Source organism: Gymnoscopelus microlampas (genome assembly GCF_963454915.1).
Source record: "Gymnoscopelus microlampas genome assembly, chromosome: 14".
NCBI lineage: Eukaryota > Metazoa > Chordata > Actinopteri > Myctophiformes > Myctophidae > Gymnoscopelus > Gymnoscopelus microlampas.
The window spans coordinates 11,707,159-11,725,607 of NC_139951.1; positions in this window are offsets into that span (position 1 = coordinate 11,707,159).

The window sequence follows — 18,449 nt, forward strand, 5'->3', positions numbered from 1 at the left end:
GATAGAGAGCGAGCCAGGCGATGCGCACTATGATGGCGTATGTCGGTCATGAACGAACGGCTCAAATGAACTGGTTCTATTTGGTGAACAGTTGCAAATGCGACTTTATGGATTGACTGAAGAGACGGTTCACCACCGTTCCTCTTTAATCATTGCGCGAGGGGGGCGGGCTCTCCCTCAGGATCAGGCAGCTTTCCTGATTGGACTGAACAACGTGAGGAGGGCGGGATCGTGGGGAGGAGAAGGGGTGACTGGGACAGAATATATATTTCAAAATATATGAATGTGAGTAAATATAAAACGGAGGCCTTGGTTAATTCTGACCACCTCGCTGTGAGAGCCACTGTTAGTTTTCAGGATATCCCTAGACAGAATAACTGGAAGCTGAAAATTAATTGTTTAGTAAATCCGGAGATAATGCAGAGTGTTAAAGCTGAGATAAATAGAGTGAAGGACAGAGTGTTCACTGAGTCAAATGTTGAGTTGTGGGAAGAAATGCAGAGGTGCTTCAAAAGACACCTCATTTTAAAATGCACATTTTTAAACAGAGAACGAAATAAAGAATATGACAAATGAATGCAATCTTTTGTGGATATTAAATGTAAACGAGGCCCACTAACGGAACAAGAAGAAAAGAAACGGGAAGAAATTAATAGTAGGCTACTTTAATGGTGTTTAATAACGAATACAATAATGCAGTTAAAGTCCAGCCAGGGTTCGATATGGACGAACCTGCTAATACCCAAAAGGTCATACAGAAATATAAAGAAAGACAGGATTTTAATTGTATTAATTCTTTGAGAAATGAAAATGGCCACATTGTGGAAAAAGATAATGAAATTATGGATTTAATTGTTGAACATTTTGAAGAAATATATTGTAATGTTGGTGGTTCTTTGGAAGCAGAGGCCTTTTTATCAGAGGTTAAAAACTGGATGAAGTGCATTTTGCAACTGTACTTGGTGACATCACCAGGGAAGAAGTAAAAAAAAAGCTATTTCACTCTTAAACAGAGGGAAATCACCCGGTCCAGACGGGCTTCCCTCTGAATTTTACCAGGTATTTGCCAATGAACTTGATGATAGGCCTACCATCTCTCTGATATTTAAAAAAGGCGATGAAAATGATTTAAATAATTGGAGACAGATCACATTATCAAACATAGAATATAAGATCCTCGACAAAATAATAATGATGAGACTAAATTCAGTTTTAAATTAAATAATAGAACAAGAACAAACATGTGCTATTAAAGGACGCATGATGCGGGATAACCTTAATAGGATCAGAGAGACGATAACTGAAAGCCACAAGCCAGACTTTTTTATTGTTGGTTTTGATCAAAAAAGAGAGGATAGGAGAGGAAAATGACAGCCAGACTTGCTCATGGAGGTGAAAGAGGAAATGAAAATCCTTGGAATAATATTTGGCAATATAGACTGTGTAGGCTACAGAAAAACTGGGACAGAAAAGAAGCAGAGATTCAAGAAGAAATAGAGAAATGGAAAGTTAGGGACACAACCTATAAATCAAGAATAGGGATAGTTAAAACTTTGTTTTATCTAAATTGTTGTTTTGGCTACAATTTTTCCGCCACCTGAGAGATGTATCAAAAGAAAGAAAATAGGATGTGTGTAGCCTACTGTTGATAGGACACAACCGTGAGGTGACGAAACGAGCCCTCATGTACAAAAACTTGGCGCACTGGATGTTGGCAAAAATTGTTAATTGCCTTTTGTAAAAATGTGTCTAGGGGCATTCTTTGTGGAGCAACCTGGGTGGGAGACCCCCAAAAGTGGGAGAAACATATAGGGCAGGGGCAGATCGTCACTGCCATAGGACTACAAAGTGACATATGGAGATTTCACAACTAAACATAGCACTTTGTCTTTGAATATTAACTGCAGGGGCACCCAGTCAAACAAAACAATTTACAATTTAATAAGTGAGGCCTTATATGGAGGACTGGTGAATTTTAAAGATTGCTCACAGGACAGGAGCAAAGTAAACGCCTAGTGAAGTGTCTTAACAGCGGCCTTGTTACAGGGACCATACAAGATGTTATGTGGCTAACAGTACTCCCTGTAAGAGGAGTAGTTAAATGGAGTTGCTTCGTGAGAACCACAGAATGCCCTATGCCAGGTTGTAGCTACACATACAGAGACCATAGACCATTTCTACTAACAGACTGCAACAGGTCTAAACAGATATGGAGTAAAATGTTTGACATGGGGGTCAAGGTACCATGCCACAGAGATATTTTGTATGCCAATTTTACCTGCGCAAAAGAAAATTATGATTTATTTTGGTTGTGTATTTGTGTCACTGTTTTTAAAATATGGAAGACCCGGCCCAAATGGCAATAGACCATAACACAGTTATAAATGCAGACACTGTTTTTAGGCAAGTGAAAACAGGATTAAAAAGGAGGAGAACTGTCGTTCTAAAAAGAACGCACCCAAAATGTAATTGGCCCGAGGTCGCACTGGGCACTTGGGTCTGTGAGGTATGTTTCGTGGACTTTATCGGGTGACCAGTGTGATACCACGTAAAGCCTTATGAAATATATATAGATGTGATTTCCATGTAATTTTTTGAACGGTCGATGAAATGTATGTTTTTGATATTGCCATGTAATGTTTATAAAATGAGATTGGGATTACCTTGTTGTTATTACCTTGCCATGCACTTGAATAATATGTACAAGCCTTGACTTACGACGTATATATTTAAAAAGGCATTTTTTTGTAAGATGTGGAAATTCAATAAAATACTTTAAAAACGTAGTGTTTTGCAATCAGAGGCAGGCGGGGGCGGGTCTCTGCGTAACCGGTTTGCCTAACCGCTAGTTGTTGCGAAAAACAGGATTGACAGGATTAAAAAGGAGGAGAACTGTCGTTCTAAAAAGAACGCACCCAAAATGTAATTGGCCCGAGGTCGCACTGGGCACTTGGGTCTGTGAAATACGGTATGTTTCGTGGACTTTATCGGGTGACCAGTGTGGTACCACCTAAAGCCTTATGAAATATATATAGATCTGATTTCCATGTAATGTTTTGAACGGTCGATGAAATGTATGTTTTTGATATTGCCATGTAATGTTTATGAAATGGGATTGGGATTACCTTGTTGTTATTACCTTGCCATGCACTTGAATAATATGTATTGCCAAGCCTTGACTTACGACGTATATATTTAAAAAGGCATTTTTTTGGTAAGATGTGGAAATTCAATAAAATACTTTAAAAACGTAGTGTTTTGCAATCAGAGGCAGGCGGGGGCGGGTCTCTGCGTAACCGGTTTGCCTAACCGCTGTTGTTGACACTCAGCCGGTTTTGTAATCTTTGGGACAGTGTGAATGGTTTTTGATCGATACTCGAGCACTCTCAGTCTCGTGCATGTGCGGGCGCGCGGTAACCGCCCAACTCACTCCAAATCCAACTCACTCCAAATCGCGCCCAACTCACTCCAGACATCTCACTCCACACACTTGCCCAACTCACTCCACACACTTGCCCAACTCACTCCACACACTTGCCCAACTCACTCCAAAAATTATTATTGAGTACAATATTGAGGAATTAAGTACAATATTGAGGAATTTGTTACTTTTAACTCTATTCTGTTTTAGGCTTGGTTAAAGTTTTAAATACTGTCTCTACAAAACAACTTAATGGTTCTGGGGGGGGGGGGGGGGCTCGCTGGCCACTTTGGCACTTGGAGTCCTGTGTTTGTTAGATGTCTTATTCTATTGTTGGTCAAATCAAGAGGTGTTGTTATATTCCTCGTTAAGGTTTTGGCCCTCCTCCACTGAGTTCACCCGCATAATCACCCTCCACCCAGGTTAGGGTTAGGGTTTAGGGTTAGGGTTAGGGTTAGAATGTAAGAGTCTCCACCGATTCAACCCACACACACACACACACACACACACACACACACACACACACACACACACACACACACACACACACACACACACACACACACACACACACACACACACACACACACACACACACACACACTATAATATTATGATTTATAGCTGCAAAGTAACTAGTAAAACAAATACATTTAGTGGAGTAAAAAAACAATATGTGGATCCAATATGTAGTGGAGTAGAGGTAAAACCATTGGAAGTTGGGAATACTCAAATAACGCACAAATACCCAACATTGTACATAAGTACAGTACTTAAGTTAATGTACTTAGTTACTTTACACCACTGACACATTGAACCAATATTACACTGGTGACATTGCATGGAGTGAGTTGGGTTTGGTCCTGGAGTGAGTTGGCTATGGTCCTGGAGGGAGTTGGTCTTTGGTCCTGGAGGGAGTTGTCCCAGCCCTGGAGTGAGTTGGGCGAGCCCTGGAGTGAGTTGGGCAAATATTTCTTAAGTCTTCATGGAGTGAGTTGGATTTGGAGTGAGTTGGGCGGTATTCCGGGCGCGCGACCAACACTGGACTGTCAGAATCCAGGAGATGAGATGGGGGGTGTGGCCACTAGCAACACCGCCAGCACCCTCACACAACCCACACACCAATATATAACATTGCATTGTCAACATTTCAAAATAAACATTATACACTTTGACTGGAAAGGATTTACAACAAAGCTTAGGCTACAATGTTTGTTATTAACTGCTCCACAGAAGTAACAGACTCTGACTGACTGCATTACAATGATCAAAACAGAGTCAACAGTAACAAAATAAACATAAATACAATATTTTGAGACTGTGAGAATCAAGGAATGATGGGTACAATTTCATCCATTAAAACGCTAATAGTATAATAATAACCATTCATTACTTAAAAGTTAATATCTCTATGATTGCATGCACTGACCACACACCCCAAGCTGGGGTCCACCCTGAGAAACGTTTTAACATAGTAGATGTAATTTCCTGTGTTCTGGTGAATTTTGGGAGTTTCTCCTGGATTCTCCCAAATCCAGGAGATTGTCTATGGAAACAAGCCCATGCTTCTGCCTACACATATGGCATGTCCTAGTATGAGCGAATAGGTGAAGGGGATCAACGTCACGTGATTCTCGTTTGGCCTGGCAAAGACCTTGATTTGTGTCTCAAATAATGAATATGATTATTGGCAGAATCACGGAAAGTTAAGAATATTTTGCGTTCCTGTTTTAATTTTTCACAATATCGGTGGTTGTTGCAATGACCTGCACTACAATACTTCACCATATGTTGCGCTATGACGAAATAAACCCAGTAAATGTAACAATGTGTGCGTTTCATTATGCAATTCCAATGGTGAAAGCTGTGTTGTTTCACCCGATGAAAGAATGGCGGATTTGGCCACGCCCCGAAATACCCGTATGTGTGTCTCAATTAAAGAGGGCTTTTTGTGTTATCCTTTTAGCATCATTGTATAATCGTACCACTATATTATTTGCACAGTGAATCAATCAATCGTGACTGAAACATGTAAAGACTGGCAGAACATATATGAATGTCAAGAAAATTATGAATATCCTTACAGTATGTGAATTACATTATTAAATATGAATAACAGAAACATGCATACATACATGAAACATAAAATATTCTCGTGAGTGCCTGTTGTATTTTGTCAGTGGTGTAAGTAACTAAATACCCAGGAAATGCTAAGACAGTGCAATGTTATTCCGTTTTTGTCATGTGAATTGAAATGACTTTTGTCTTTTGTCAACCCCTACTACAGCAACAGAAGGGACGGTCATACAGTATGCAATATACTTCATAAACTTGCTTTCAATTACATCAATCTCACTCTGGCCTGTGCTCTCACACACAGTGGTAAACATTTTGTCTGCCTGCTTCAAACAGCATGAAAACAATCTGCTTGTATGATCAATTTTGACTTAGAAATTCTGAATTTTATCGTTTAGAAAACGGGAATAGGGATAATAAGTCTGGAAAGCATTTGTCCATGCTTTCATCCATTTAGACCTGAGGCTGATTCTAAAAAAAAAACGCCATCTAAATCCTACTTAAGTTTTCTGAGAAAAAAAACACAACTGTATATGTTACTATATGTTGTCTCTGTCGGGTCGAAACCTCATGTCCAAAAATGTTACTTTTCAGGATTCAAATTCAAAAGTAACAGATCGACAAGCTCAAAATGCGTCGCTTCGCATTCCAAGCTTGTAGATCTGCTACTTTTGATGCTTTTATGTGACGCTGTAGTATGTAAGTTAAAACTAAGTTAATTTACAAAAAAAATAGACTATGGAGATCAGAGGTTTCTGCCTGACAACAGCTATACATAGCAACAACTAGAACACAGAGACTTGTTCCCAGATTGAAAGCTATGACAACGTATAGGTGTAACAGGTTTAAATGAGTGAAGCAATTCAACAGTGTAATGAGGAGGGAGCACTGTTTTGCATTTTACAGTAATATATTTATTTGTATTGTTTACATACACACATTCACATTAAAACTAGCTAAGACTTGAGAATAGAAAATAAAAATATGACAAATAGAAAAATATTCAGCTTTGATTTCTTTGAAATTATACTTCGCTGTACAATAGGGGCATACAGATATAGCAAAAATAAAGTGACACCCCTGGGAGCCACTAGTGTGACCAATCTCATGCACAGACATCTGAACAGGTTTGGGCGGATGGCACACATACCATAACAGTGTCTGTGTTAAGTTTGGGGCAGATAGGAGACACCGACTGAACAGTGTTTGTGTTAAGTCTGGGGCGGATTGGAACAACAGTTCAGCCTTGCAAGTCCAGATATTATATTTGTTACTTCCACTGTCGACACATTAGGCATTTGTGGAAGATGAATCATCATATTTGTTTTCGGATGTTGAGTTTGGTTAAAGCTTTAGCTGCAAACTGCACTTATAAAGGGCTTTCCCAATGTATGAATCCACATGTGTTTTTTCAAAGCTATCTTATATGTATATGTTTTGCTACAAACTGTACATGTGTGTACCGTGTGTATTCTCACGTGTGTATTCTCACGTGTGTATTCTCATGTGTTTTCAGGTCTCTAGCTTTTTTAAAGCTCTTGTTACAAACTGTACAAGCAAAGGGTTTTTCGTCTGTATGAATCCTCATGTGTTTTTTCAGAATAATATCATATTTAAATCTTTCGCTACAAACTGTACAAGCAAAGGGCTTTTCGCCTGTATGTATTTTCATGTGCGATTTCAGATATCCAGCTTGTTCAAAGCTTTTGTTACAAACTGTACAAGCAAAGGGCTTTTCACTTGTATGAATCCTCATGTGTGTATTAACACTTGCTTCATATGCAAAGCGTTTTCTACAAACAGTACAAGCAAAGGGCTTTTCACTTGTATGAATCCTCATGTGTGTATTAACACTTGCTTCATATGCAAAGCGTTTTCTACAAACAGTACAAGCAAAGGGCTTTTCACCTGTATGAATCCTCATGTGTATTTTCAGATATCCAACGTGACTGAAGCTTTTGTTACAAACAGTACAAGTAGAGGGCTTTTCGTCTGTATGAATTCTCATGTGTACTTTCAGACTCTGAGGATGATAGAACCTTGTGCTACAACCTGTGCATGCAAACGGCTTTTCGCCTGTATGAATCTTCATGTGTGTTTCCAATTTTTTGGTTTGGTTAAAGCTTTTGTTACAAATTGTACAAGTTGAAAGATTTTCGCCTGCATGATTTCTCATGTGTTTTTTCAGACTCTGTGGATAATTGAACCTTTTGCTACAAACTGTACATACAAACGGCTTTTCGCCTGTATGAATCCTCATGTGTGTTTCCAGATTTTTGGTTTGGTTAAAGCTTTTGTTACAAACTGTACAAGCAGAGGGCTTTTCGTCTGTATGAATCCTCATGTGCCTTTTCAGAAATTCAGCTCGGTTAAAGCTTTTGTTACAAACTGTACAAGTTGAGGGATTTTCGCCTGCATGAATTCTCATGTGTACTTTCAGACTCTGAGGATGATTGAACCTTTTGCTACAAACTGTACATGCAAACGGCTTTTCGCCTGTATGAATCCTCATGTGCGTTTCCAGATTTTTGGTTTGGTTAAAGCTTTTGTTACAAACTGTACAAGCAAGGGGCTTTCCGCCCATTTGAATCCTCATGTGTTTTTTCAGATCACCCTTGTGACCACAGTCTTTGCCAGAGTCTGTACATCTAAACAGTTTCTTTCCTGTTTCACTCCTAGGTGGCTTTTGTTTTAATGATTTCGGGTTCTGGGACAGCTTGTTGCTAAAAGACAACCTTTGTCCTTCCACATGTGTCGTGTGGGATTCTGCTGTGTTTACAACTGTCTCATCATCCCTGGTCTCCCAGTCATCACTGTCAGTGATCAGTATCAGATTCAGAACAGTGTGAAGAGAGGAGCTGATCATCACTAGTTGGTTGTGATGCTCCACAGTCCTCTACATAAGCTTGTGTTTTCATGTCTTCAGTTGAGGTGCTACCTGGAGGCTCTGTCTCTCTGTTCTTTCCATCATCTTCACTTTTCACTGCTAGTAATATCAATGTTGACCCAGCAGTCTCCAGTGGTCTTGGAAGTATGTCCTCATGTTCCTCTTTAATCTGTTCTAGTTTCACCTGGAACAGACTGGGGCTCCTCTCTTCCAGTTCCTCTTTAATCTGTGGAGGTTCTAGTTTCACCTGGACCAGACTGGGAACCCTCTCCTGTTCCTCTTTAATCTGTGCAGGTTCTAGTTTCACCTGGACCAGACTGGGGCCCATCTCCTGGTTTTCAGGGGAAGCTTCCTCTTTACACATGGAAAGGAATTGGAGATCTAGAGGGAGGAGAGAGGAGGTAACTTCAGCATAGAGAAATTCAATTGTTTTTCATTTGGATGCGATTGATTATCCTACTTATTGTTTTGTTTTTAATTGTTTTGTTAGTAATACTAAGTAATACTTGTCAAAAAAGTAATACTTGTCAAAAAAGTAATGGACAGAGTATGAATGCAACTGTACTGACAAATAAGTAACCAATGTTTCCAATACATAGTCCAATACATTGCAGCGTTTCTCCAACTTTGACATTTTAGCACCCTTAGTTTGGTATGCATTACCACAACCCCCCTAACACTTTTACAAAACTGTAAGGGTCAATTTGGTTCCCATTATCAATAATTTAGCAGGGACCCGGATATGAGACCCACTAAACAGATAACTATGTCTAGGTCAATAGTGACTTCATTGTTAAACAGAATCTTCATTCATCTGACTTTATCCCACAAGTAATTACTGGGTCACACTTTAAAAAATTGTCAAGCGTCTCCAAAGGCCCTTATGTTTCTACGCAAGGATAATAACCATGCAAATGAGATGTCTTAAACATTTCTTAAATTATTTGTAACTGTAATTGTATTCTTGCTCTGTAAAGCACTTTGAGCTGCATGTCATGTCATGAAAGGTGCTATACAAATAATGTTTATTATTATTTGTATACTATTGTTTATTTTGTGTGTGAAGTTTTTACACTGCTGTATCTACAGTACTTTCTCCTGTCCTGAAACTGTATCTAACTGCTGTGGTGGTGACTGAATTTCCGCTGCAGGATCATTAAAGGACTTGGCCACCTCATTTTCTTACCTCTACACATTAAGGATGCGGAGATTCATCGATACGAATCGGTGAATCAATATAAACGTGCACGATGCAACTGCATTCAGCGTGCATCGGATACAATTGACGGGTGAAATTGCGATGCATTGTTCGCTGCGTGTCTGCATCGGTAAAAATCCATGGTTACATCGTGTTTGTCATTTATTATTTAATCCTATTTTAAGAATCCGAGGCGCCTTGAATGCACCCTCGCTGCCTTTCGCGTTCATCGAAACAGCAAGCGTGTGTGTGTGTGTGTGTGTGTGTGTGTGTGTGTGTGTGTGTGTGTGTGTGTGTGTGTGTGTGTGTGTGTGTGTGTGTGTGTTAGTTACTCACTGCCGGCCTCATTATCAGTGGGGTTGTTGTTTTCCTCAAGGGTGAAGATGGGAGACATGTAGGCAGCAGTCATCCAGGGGCCATCAGAGTAGGCAGCAGTCATCCAGGGGGCATCAGAGCTCAGGTACTGACTCATGGCTGCTGAGTTGTAGGGATGCATGTGGTGATGAGGCAATATACTGTGACCATCACTTGTAGACACCTGCTTTACACACACAAAAGTGATTGTTTAGAGGAACTGAACTATAATTATAATACATTTCAGTTCAACAGTCTAAATCATTGTAAATATTTCCGCCAGTGAAGAGGAATTTTTTTTTTTTTAATCCAAATGACAAAGTAGAAAATATGGTTTAAGTGGTTAGCAGTTCTGAATAAGGCAGGTCTTTGGCCAACCAGCTGTTTGTAAAAAGGATACTTTTGCATGATGTACTACTACTGATATGTGTATCAGAACAAGATGTACTTGAAATAACATGAGCGTCAACGCATGAATCCAAACAGTTTACGTAATGTAAACAACACAAATGATACACTTCCATCGGCCGTATTACTAACACCAGGGAAGTTATGGATACAAAAAGCACCTTGTCATCCAAATTGAGCAACTGCTTACAATGGAGGAGAATGAGTTGTATTTTGCAAGCTGCTTTGCCTTACACTTGGACAACCTCATAATCCTCAAGCCCCTGACCACCAACCTGTGGAGATGGCCCAAGCTGCCAGATATACAAGCAATGAGCTGACACTTATAATTTATAACCCAGCTGTATAAAGGTTAATATTATAGTTGGTATTTGACTTGGTTTGTAAGGAAGGCTTCCTCTAAACTTGAGTCAAAAGTACAGCCAGCTTCCAATAGGAAAACCTCCCTGCTGTCCTCGTCAATCTAAATGACATCCGGTGTATTTGCAGTTATATTTGCAAATACATAGGGGTCACTGTAGCCTTGGATAAAAACTATCAAATATTTATTTTATCGAGTGACAGTCTTAATTTTGCTTACGTATCTATTATCTAGTGACTGGAAATCTGCACACAAAGCCTGTACTTCTCTGTATATGTACAAATGCAACATACAAGGACCCTGACCCTGTAGCCATGGATGTTAACTCGCCATATGGAACCTGTGTGCACTGTTTTAGTCTGTATTTTTCAATAGACATGATTTAATCCCGTCTGTGTCGGAAGTTCCCTCTGTATCCCTCAATGGGTGGTAGTGGCGGGGCGCATCAGGTGAAAGGCGGTATTACACTCGATGTAAACAAGGAAATACAACGGCATAATCTATTAAAAAGTACGGACTAATACAGTGCACACATTAACATATGTGGCTACATGGTCAGCACTTTTTATGTTTCATTTGTACATGTACAGAGAAGTATGGGCTTTGCACACTCACTATAGGGAGATTGAGAACAAGACTATCATAGATACGTAAGCAAATGTCAAAGGCAGACTCAACAATCTATGATCGTCTTGATCCTTGGCTGGGGTCTTTTGTATAATGTATGCAACATGTGTGATGGAAAACAAGTTTTTCATGTAATTATATTTCTTATTATTTAGATGCAATGTTAATTTGTTGTTTTTATTTTTGTTTCAATTCATTAATTTTTAGTTTTGTATAAAAGCCAGAGCCCTTTACATAGACTCACCCACACATAAGTAGGCTATAGTAAATGTACTTAAAATAATCAGACAACTTGTCTTTTTACTTGAATGACAGAGATAACCTTGTGTCTGGTGCAGCTCTTGTTCTTGGGTCCTCTAGCCTGACACTCAGCCTGAATTTTCATTTCGTTTCACTATTTTTTTAATGTGCGTGGCTAGCGATTCACGGGCTGGAGCCAGGCTATGGGTCCTCAGCTAATGGGATCTCAGCCAAATTATCACATAATCTGTAGGGTCCCAGTCATAGGTGGCCCATGTAACATGATGAACATCAAGACTGTTACCTGTAAGCAAAGCAAAGTTTGTTGTTTACCCAGGGTGTCGGACTAAGCACGAAGCTTGTTTCCAGCCGGACCCTGCATGGAAGCCTTGCTCAAGGGCTATTCAGCGGTGATTCATGATTGATGTGATGAATTGGGGAATCGAACTAGGGACCTTCCGGTATCAAGGCCGCCCCTCTAACCACTAGGCCACCGCTGCCACTCACTGTTGCAGCGGTACTGTTTAACCAGTAACTGTGTGCGGACTGGGGTGCAGTGCAGAGACCAATTGTCTCTCATTGTGAGAGACACATTCAATTCCATGGCTTTACTCCAGTAGCCTAATGTTATGCAAAGCAGCCAGTTTGTTCTGGGTGTTGACGTACGTGTAGGCAGAGGAATTTGCACCTTCAGAGCTAGGCTCCACAGGCAGCCCACCTCGGCAGAATCACGGAAAGTTAAACAATTTTGTCGGTCCCGTTTTCATTTTCACAAGATCGGCGGTTGTTGCAAATATTTTACAATAATTAACCATATGTGAAGTATTATTGTATGACGAAATAAACCCATAACATATGTTCCCTAATGCAATTCCAATGGTGAAAGCTGTGTTGTTTCACCCAGTGAAGGAATGGCGGATTCGGCCCCAAGCAAGCCCCCTCTGTGTCTCGATGTGTGTCCAGTGACAATTCGGGTAGAGACCAGGACTATCAAAAGTCAGACTCGATAAAATACATATGATAGTCTAGGTCTACACACAGGTTCAGCTACACACATGGAAGAAACCCGGGAAACACGTTATAAATAGTTGCAAAAGTGCATTTACAAACTGTATATTCGAGCATAGGACACATGTGGATATCAACAAACTACCAAGTATCATAATTGCATACAGATGTGTTACACTGTCTATAAAATAAAATAAAAAGGTTAAATATTACGGAGAGAATGAACAATACCTTCTCTGAATCCTGCGTGAGCTGAGAGAGAGCGAACCAGGCGAGGCGCTGCTATGATGACGTGTGTATAGGTCATGAAAGAACGGCTCAAATGAACTGGTTCTATTTGGTGAACGACAATCCCTAGATCACTTCCCGAGTTCCCGAAAAGATCAGTTCAGTTGCAAATGCGACTTTTTGGATTGACTGAAGAGACGGTTCACCGCCGTTCCTCTTTAAGCATTGCGCGAGCTGGAGGGCGGGCTCTCCCTCAGGAACAGGCAGCTTTCCTGATTGGACTGAACAACGTGAGGAGGGCGGGACTGGGGAGGAGAAGGGGTGACTCGTGACTGAGACGCGTACGGGGCGGGTCTTTGCCTAACCCCTGTTGTTGACACTCGGCCGGTTTTGTAATCTTTGGTACACAGTGTGAATGGTTTTTGATCGATACTCGAGCAGGGGGGGGGGGGGGGGGGGGGTATTAGCAATAAACATTGCTAATACAATGTTTGGACTGTGAGAATCAAGGAACTGTGAATCAAGGAATGATGGGTACAATTTCATCCATTAAAACGCTAATAGTAGGTCTACAGAAATTGATTTGATGACTGAAGCAATTTAAGACCCATCTTCTTTAATAATGACCATTCATTAATTAAAAGTTAATATCTCTGTATGATTGCATGCACTGACCACACACCCCGAGGGGTCTGGGGGTCCACCCCAGAAACTTTTGAACATAGTAGATGTAGTTTCCTGTGTTCTGGTGAATTTTGGGAGTTTCTCCTGGATTCTCCCAAATCAAGGAGATTGTCGGAAGACACAGTTGAAATCCAGGAGACCCCTGCAGGATCCAGGAGTGTTGGCAGCCCTGCAACAATCACGCACACGCAGTCTCTGAAATGTATATGGCTTTAGCCTTCTTTGGTTGCAATTACTTACAACACATCATGCATACGGTACAAAACAACGGCATGATTAGAAACAACTAACAACAAAACTATGGAAACAAGCCCATTCTTCTGCCTATAGTATCTCATGTCCTAGTATGAGCGAATAGGTGAAGGGGATCAATGTCACATGATTCTCGTTTGGCCCGGCAAAAACCTGGATGTGTGTCTCAAATAATTAATATGATTATTGGCAGAATCACGGAAAGTTACGAATATTTTGCGGTCCCGTTTAAAATTTTCACAATATCGGTGGTTGTTGCAATGACCTGCACTACAATACTTCACCATATGTTGCGCTATGACGAAATAAACACACTAAATGTAACAATGTGTGCGTTTCATTATGCAATTCCAATGGTGAAAGCTGTGTTGTTTCACCCGATGAAAGTGTTGTATATTTTCGCACAAGCGTGACAATATTCTCGAAAGGAAGTAGAAAGGTCCAGACCAGTAATGTTCCTCAAGTCGATTTATTGGACAAAAACAGAGTACAGAGCACCAGAGCACATGTCAGCCTTCCTGCTACATGGTGTGGCCGGAACAGAACAGAGCAAGAAGAAGAAGGCGAAGGCAAGGCCAAGAAGGGACGGTTCCTTTGGGTATCAAGAAGACTCACCCCAAAACCAACTCACCCCAGAGGTAGGAAAACTCACCCCGGAAGACTCACCCCAGAGGTAGGAAAACTCACCCCCAAGATTTTCGGGGGTAGGAACACTCACCCCAGGACCTGAGAAAACTCACCCCGGAAGACTCACCCCAACTTTGTGGAAAACTCACCCCAATGTTTAAAAAAAGGTAGATCTACCGGCTTGTGAGCTTTCCATCACAGAATGCTTTCATAATGTGAGCTTTCCATTTTCACAGAATGCTTTCATAATGATGTTTAATCCATATCTGGATTAATCCATATCTGGATTAAATTCTTTCCATCAATGTCCTCACAGTATTTATAGGCAGACTTCACATGTGTGTGTATGTACTTGCATACATTGGATGTGCACGGAGCTAGGTGTGTGTGCTACATCTCTTGTATGTGTGTGTGTGTGTGTGTGTGTGTGTGTGTGTGTGTGTGTGTGTGTGTGTGTGTGTGTGTGTGTGTGTGTGTGTGTGTGTGTGTGTTCAAATTGGGCTCTATAAGTCCTTATATGTGTATCATATTCCACAAAAGAATGGCGGATTCGGCCACGCCCCGAAATACCCGTATATGTGTCTCAAAGAGGGCTTTTTGTGTTATCCTTTTAGCATCATTGTATAATCGTACCACTGTACTATTTGCACAGTCAATCAATCAATCGTGACCGAAACATGTATTAAAGACTGGCAGAAAATATATGAATGTCAAGAAAATTAGATATCCTTACAGTATGTGAATTACATTGTTAAATATGAATAACAGAAACATGCACACATACACCATACAGAAAATATTCTTTCTCGTGAGTGCATGTTGTAATATTGTATTTGCCAGTGGTGTAAGTAACTAAGTACATTTACTCAAGAAGTACTGTACTTAAGTACCATTTTGATGTAATTTTACTTAACTGGAGTATTTCCAATTTTCAATACTTTTACTACTTCTACCCCGCTACATCTCAGAGGCAAATATTGTAATTTTACTCCACTAATTATTTGAAAACTTTAGTTATAGGCTAATGAAAAGGAAAGATATGTACAATAAACAGTTCAGGGGTGGGGTCATTTCCGGTGATAAGCTTAAACTTTTTACAGGGGCCAGTTACAAATTGCAGCCACTTGTAGGTGCTCTTTTAGAGCGGTTTTGAAAGAGGGTAAGGAGTCGCACTCTTTTATGACTGTTGGAAGGGCATTCCACATTCTGTTGGCAAAGCTGAAACAGTAGAATGAATTTGACCCCATGTTTGGGCCGAAACTGCGTTCAGTGATATCAGTGGGGCTCCTTCTAGTGTTGTGCCTGTGTGTGTCTTTTACGCTATTGAAGTAGTCTGACGGGTACATGGGTATCCCTGTTTTAATGCGTATCTTGAAGACCAGGCCCATTGCAAGTTGCTTTACTCTGTCCTCTACCCCGAGCCATCCCACCCTGGCCTAGCTAGCATAATGAGCAGGGGTTAGGTGAGTTCTGGTTGTAAGGCCTAGTAGTAACCTGACCAGTTTGTTTTGAGAGGTCTGCAGTTTTGTTTTTAATGCCTTTGAGGTGCTAAAGTACCACAAGGTGCATTCATAGTCAAAATTACATTGGATGAGTGCTCCAGCTAGTGTCCTCAATGTGTTCCTACTGATCACCGAGGAGATCCTGAATAGAAAACGTGTTCTTTGGTTGACTTTTCTGTCAGTAAGCCAGGTGCAGATTCTACCGAGTTCAGAGCTAAGGGCCTCCTCAACCTGCAATCTGTCCTTGCCCGAGACCAGGAGTGCAGTCATCCTCGAACAAGAACAGCTTGCAGTCACATGCTGATGGCATGTCGTTTACGTACACTAGGAACAGTAAAGGCCCTAGTATGCTTCCTTGAGGAACGCCGCAGCTCACTGGGAGGGGGGAGGACCTCCACCACCTGTTCTCTCCCCTCCAGATAGGATCTCATCTAGCCCACTGATGTGCTATCAAAATCGATGGCCATCAACTTGTCAATCAGTATGGAGTCATTTACACTGTCAAATGCCTTTTGGAGGTCCAACATGACCATGCTACAGTATTTTCCTGAGTCCGCCTCATGTTTGATGTAGTCGGTCCAATAGAGTAGGCATTATTCATTGAACTTAACAAAACAAAGGTTCTTCAATAGCCTACCTATCAGGATCTGGTGGAATAACATAAAATAAATGTAAACCTGGTTACACAAAGACAGACAGACAGACAGACAGACAGACAGACAGACTGATTACTTTATTAGTCAGAAATGTAAACAGCACATGGTACAGTAACACATTAAGGCTAAAATGATAACACAAACAGGTCCTGTGGAGTTGTTTCCATCGTGGTCCTATTTATTCAATTCATCAACACAGAAATTAACACAATAATACATGTCATCAACAAATACAAACAATATATGTACGAAAGAGATGGGAAAATGATGATGATGAAAAAATAATGGATGGTGTCAGGGCATTCTACATTTTGTTGGCAGAGTAGTGGAATGAGAATGACATTTTCCTGTTTGTTCAAAATTTGGGTGGTACCAGATCACGGTTGCTCCCTAGTTTTGTGACTGTGGGTGTCACTCACTTTGGAGAGAAAGACAAGTATGAGGGTATTGAGGGCACTGTCTCTTCGACTGTCTTAAATACCAATCCCAGTGATATTTGCTTATCCCTGTCTTCTACCCTGAGCATCCCAAACTAGCAACTAGATGTACAGTACCAACAGCCCTTCTCTTGGATCATCAGGTTTTATCAGTTATTTTACTTTACTGGAGTATTTCCAAATTTCAACACTTTATACTACTCCACTACACCTCAGAGGAAAATATTGTACTTTTACTCCACTACAATTATTTGAAAACTTTAGTTACTAGTTACTTTGTAGATTTAGATTATTACAAAACATACATTACCCACGCAGCTTGTAGATACTGTATGCAATTATCAAAGATTTTTTACATTTGGAAAACATGTTAGTACTTTTACTCTTGGTACTCTAAGTACATTTTTATGCCAATACTTTTAGTACTTTTATTCAAGTAAATTGTAAATATCGGAGTTTTACTTGAAACAGAGTATTTCTACATTGTGGTATTCATACTTTTACTTAATGTGAGTATTTTTTCCATCACTGGCTTCAACAGTGTAATGAAGAGGGAGCACTGTTTTGCACTTTAGACATGAGTTTATTTTTATTTCAACAAGGCAATTTATGTGATTTACTTAAAACACTAATAGCATTAAGAAGCTCATTATAAAAGGAGTATGTGTACAGTTAAAACGTAGTTAGACTTTAGAATTGAAAATAATAATAGAATTGGGAAAAAAAATAAGAGAATAAAATAATGCAGACTTAAAACCCTCAGTACAAGGCAGCGGCAAATAGAAAAGTATTCAGCTTTGATTTCAAATAACATGATACAGATGTGACAGGTGTTAGAGTTACAGACAGGTTACAATTACAGACAGGCTTTAGAAGAATCAGGAACGTTTTTCTGTTTTCTTACTTCATGGTTTCATTATATACAAATGTATGTATTTATATTTCTTTGCTGAGAACTGCTGAGATGAAGGGAGAGACAGACTGTGTCCTTAGAGATGTGATAAAACAGGTCATTTTACAGACAGTAAACCAGGTTCTATTGCAACAGTTACTGGGACCTCACAAGAAGAAAAGTGAGTCATTATAAACCATTATCAAATAATTAATCATTCGTCTTTAGACACAGAAGTGGTGTACCGTTTTGATTAATTCCAGCCATCTTGGACCAATGTGTGCATTTTATTTTTCTTCCTCTGATGAATCAGTGAGTACTGATCTTGATGGATAAAACATCAGAATTTTGGTGGATTTTGATTGGTGCCAATGCCAGTCACTTGCGTTGAAGCATATATTACAAATTTGACTTATTTCTTGGTCTAAATTCACACTTGAGTATTAATGCACCAATACATGCCTCTGATTAGACAGACAGACAGGCTGGGCAAATAACCGGAAATATATTGAATCCGACATTTACAACCAATAACCAACTTTATATATACAGTACGTTAGGGCTTTGTCAGAATACCAATCTCTTTTACCA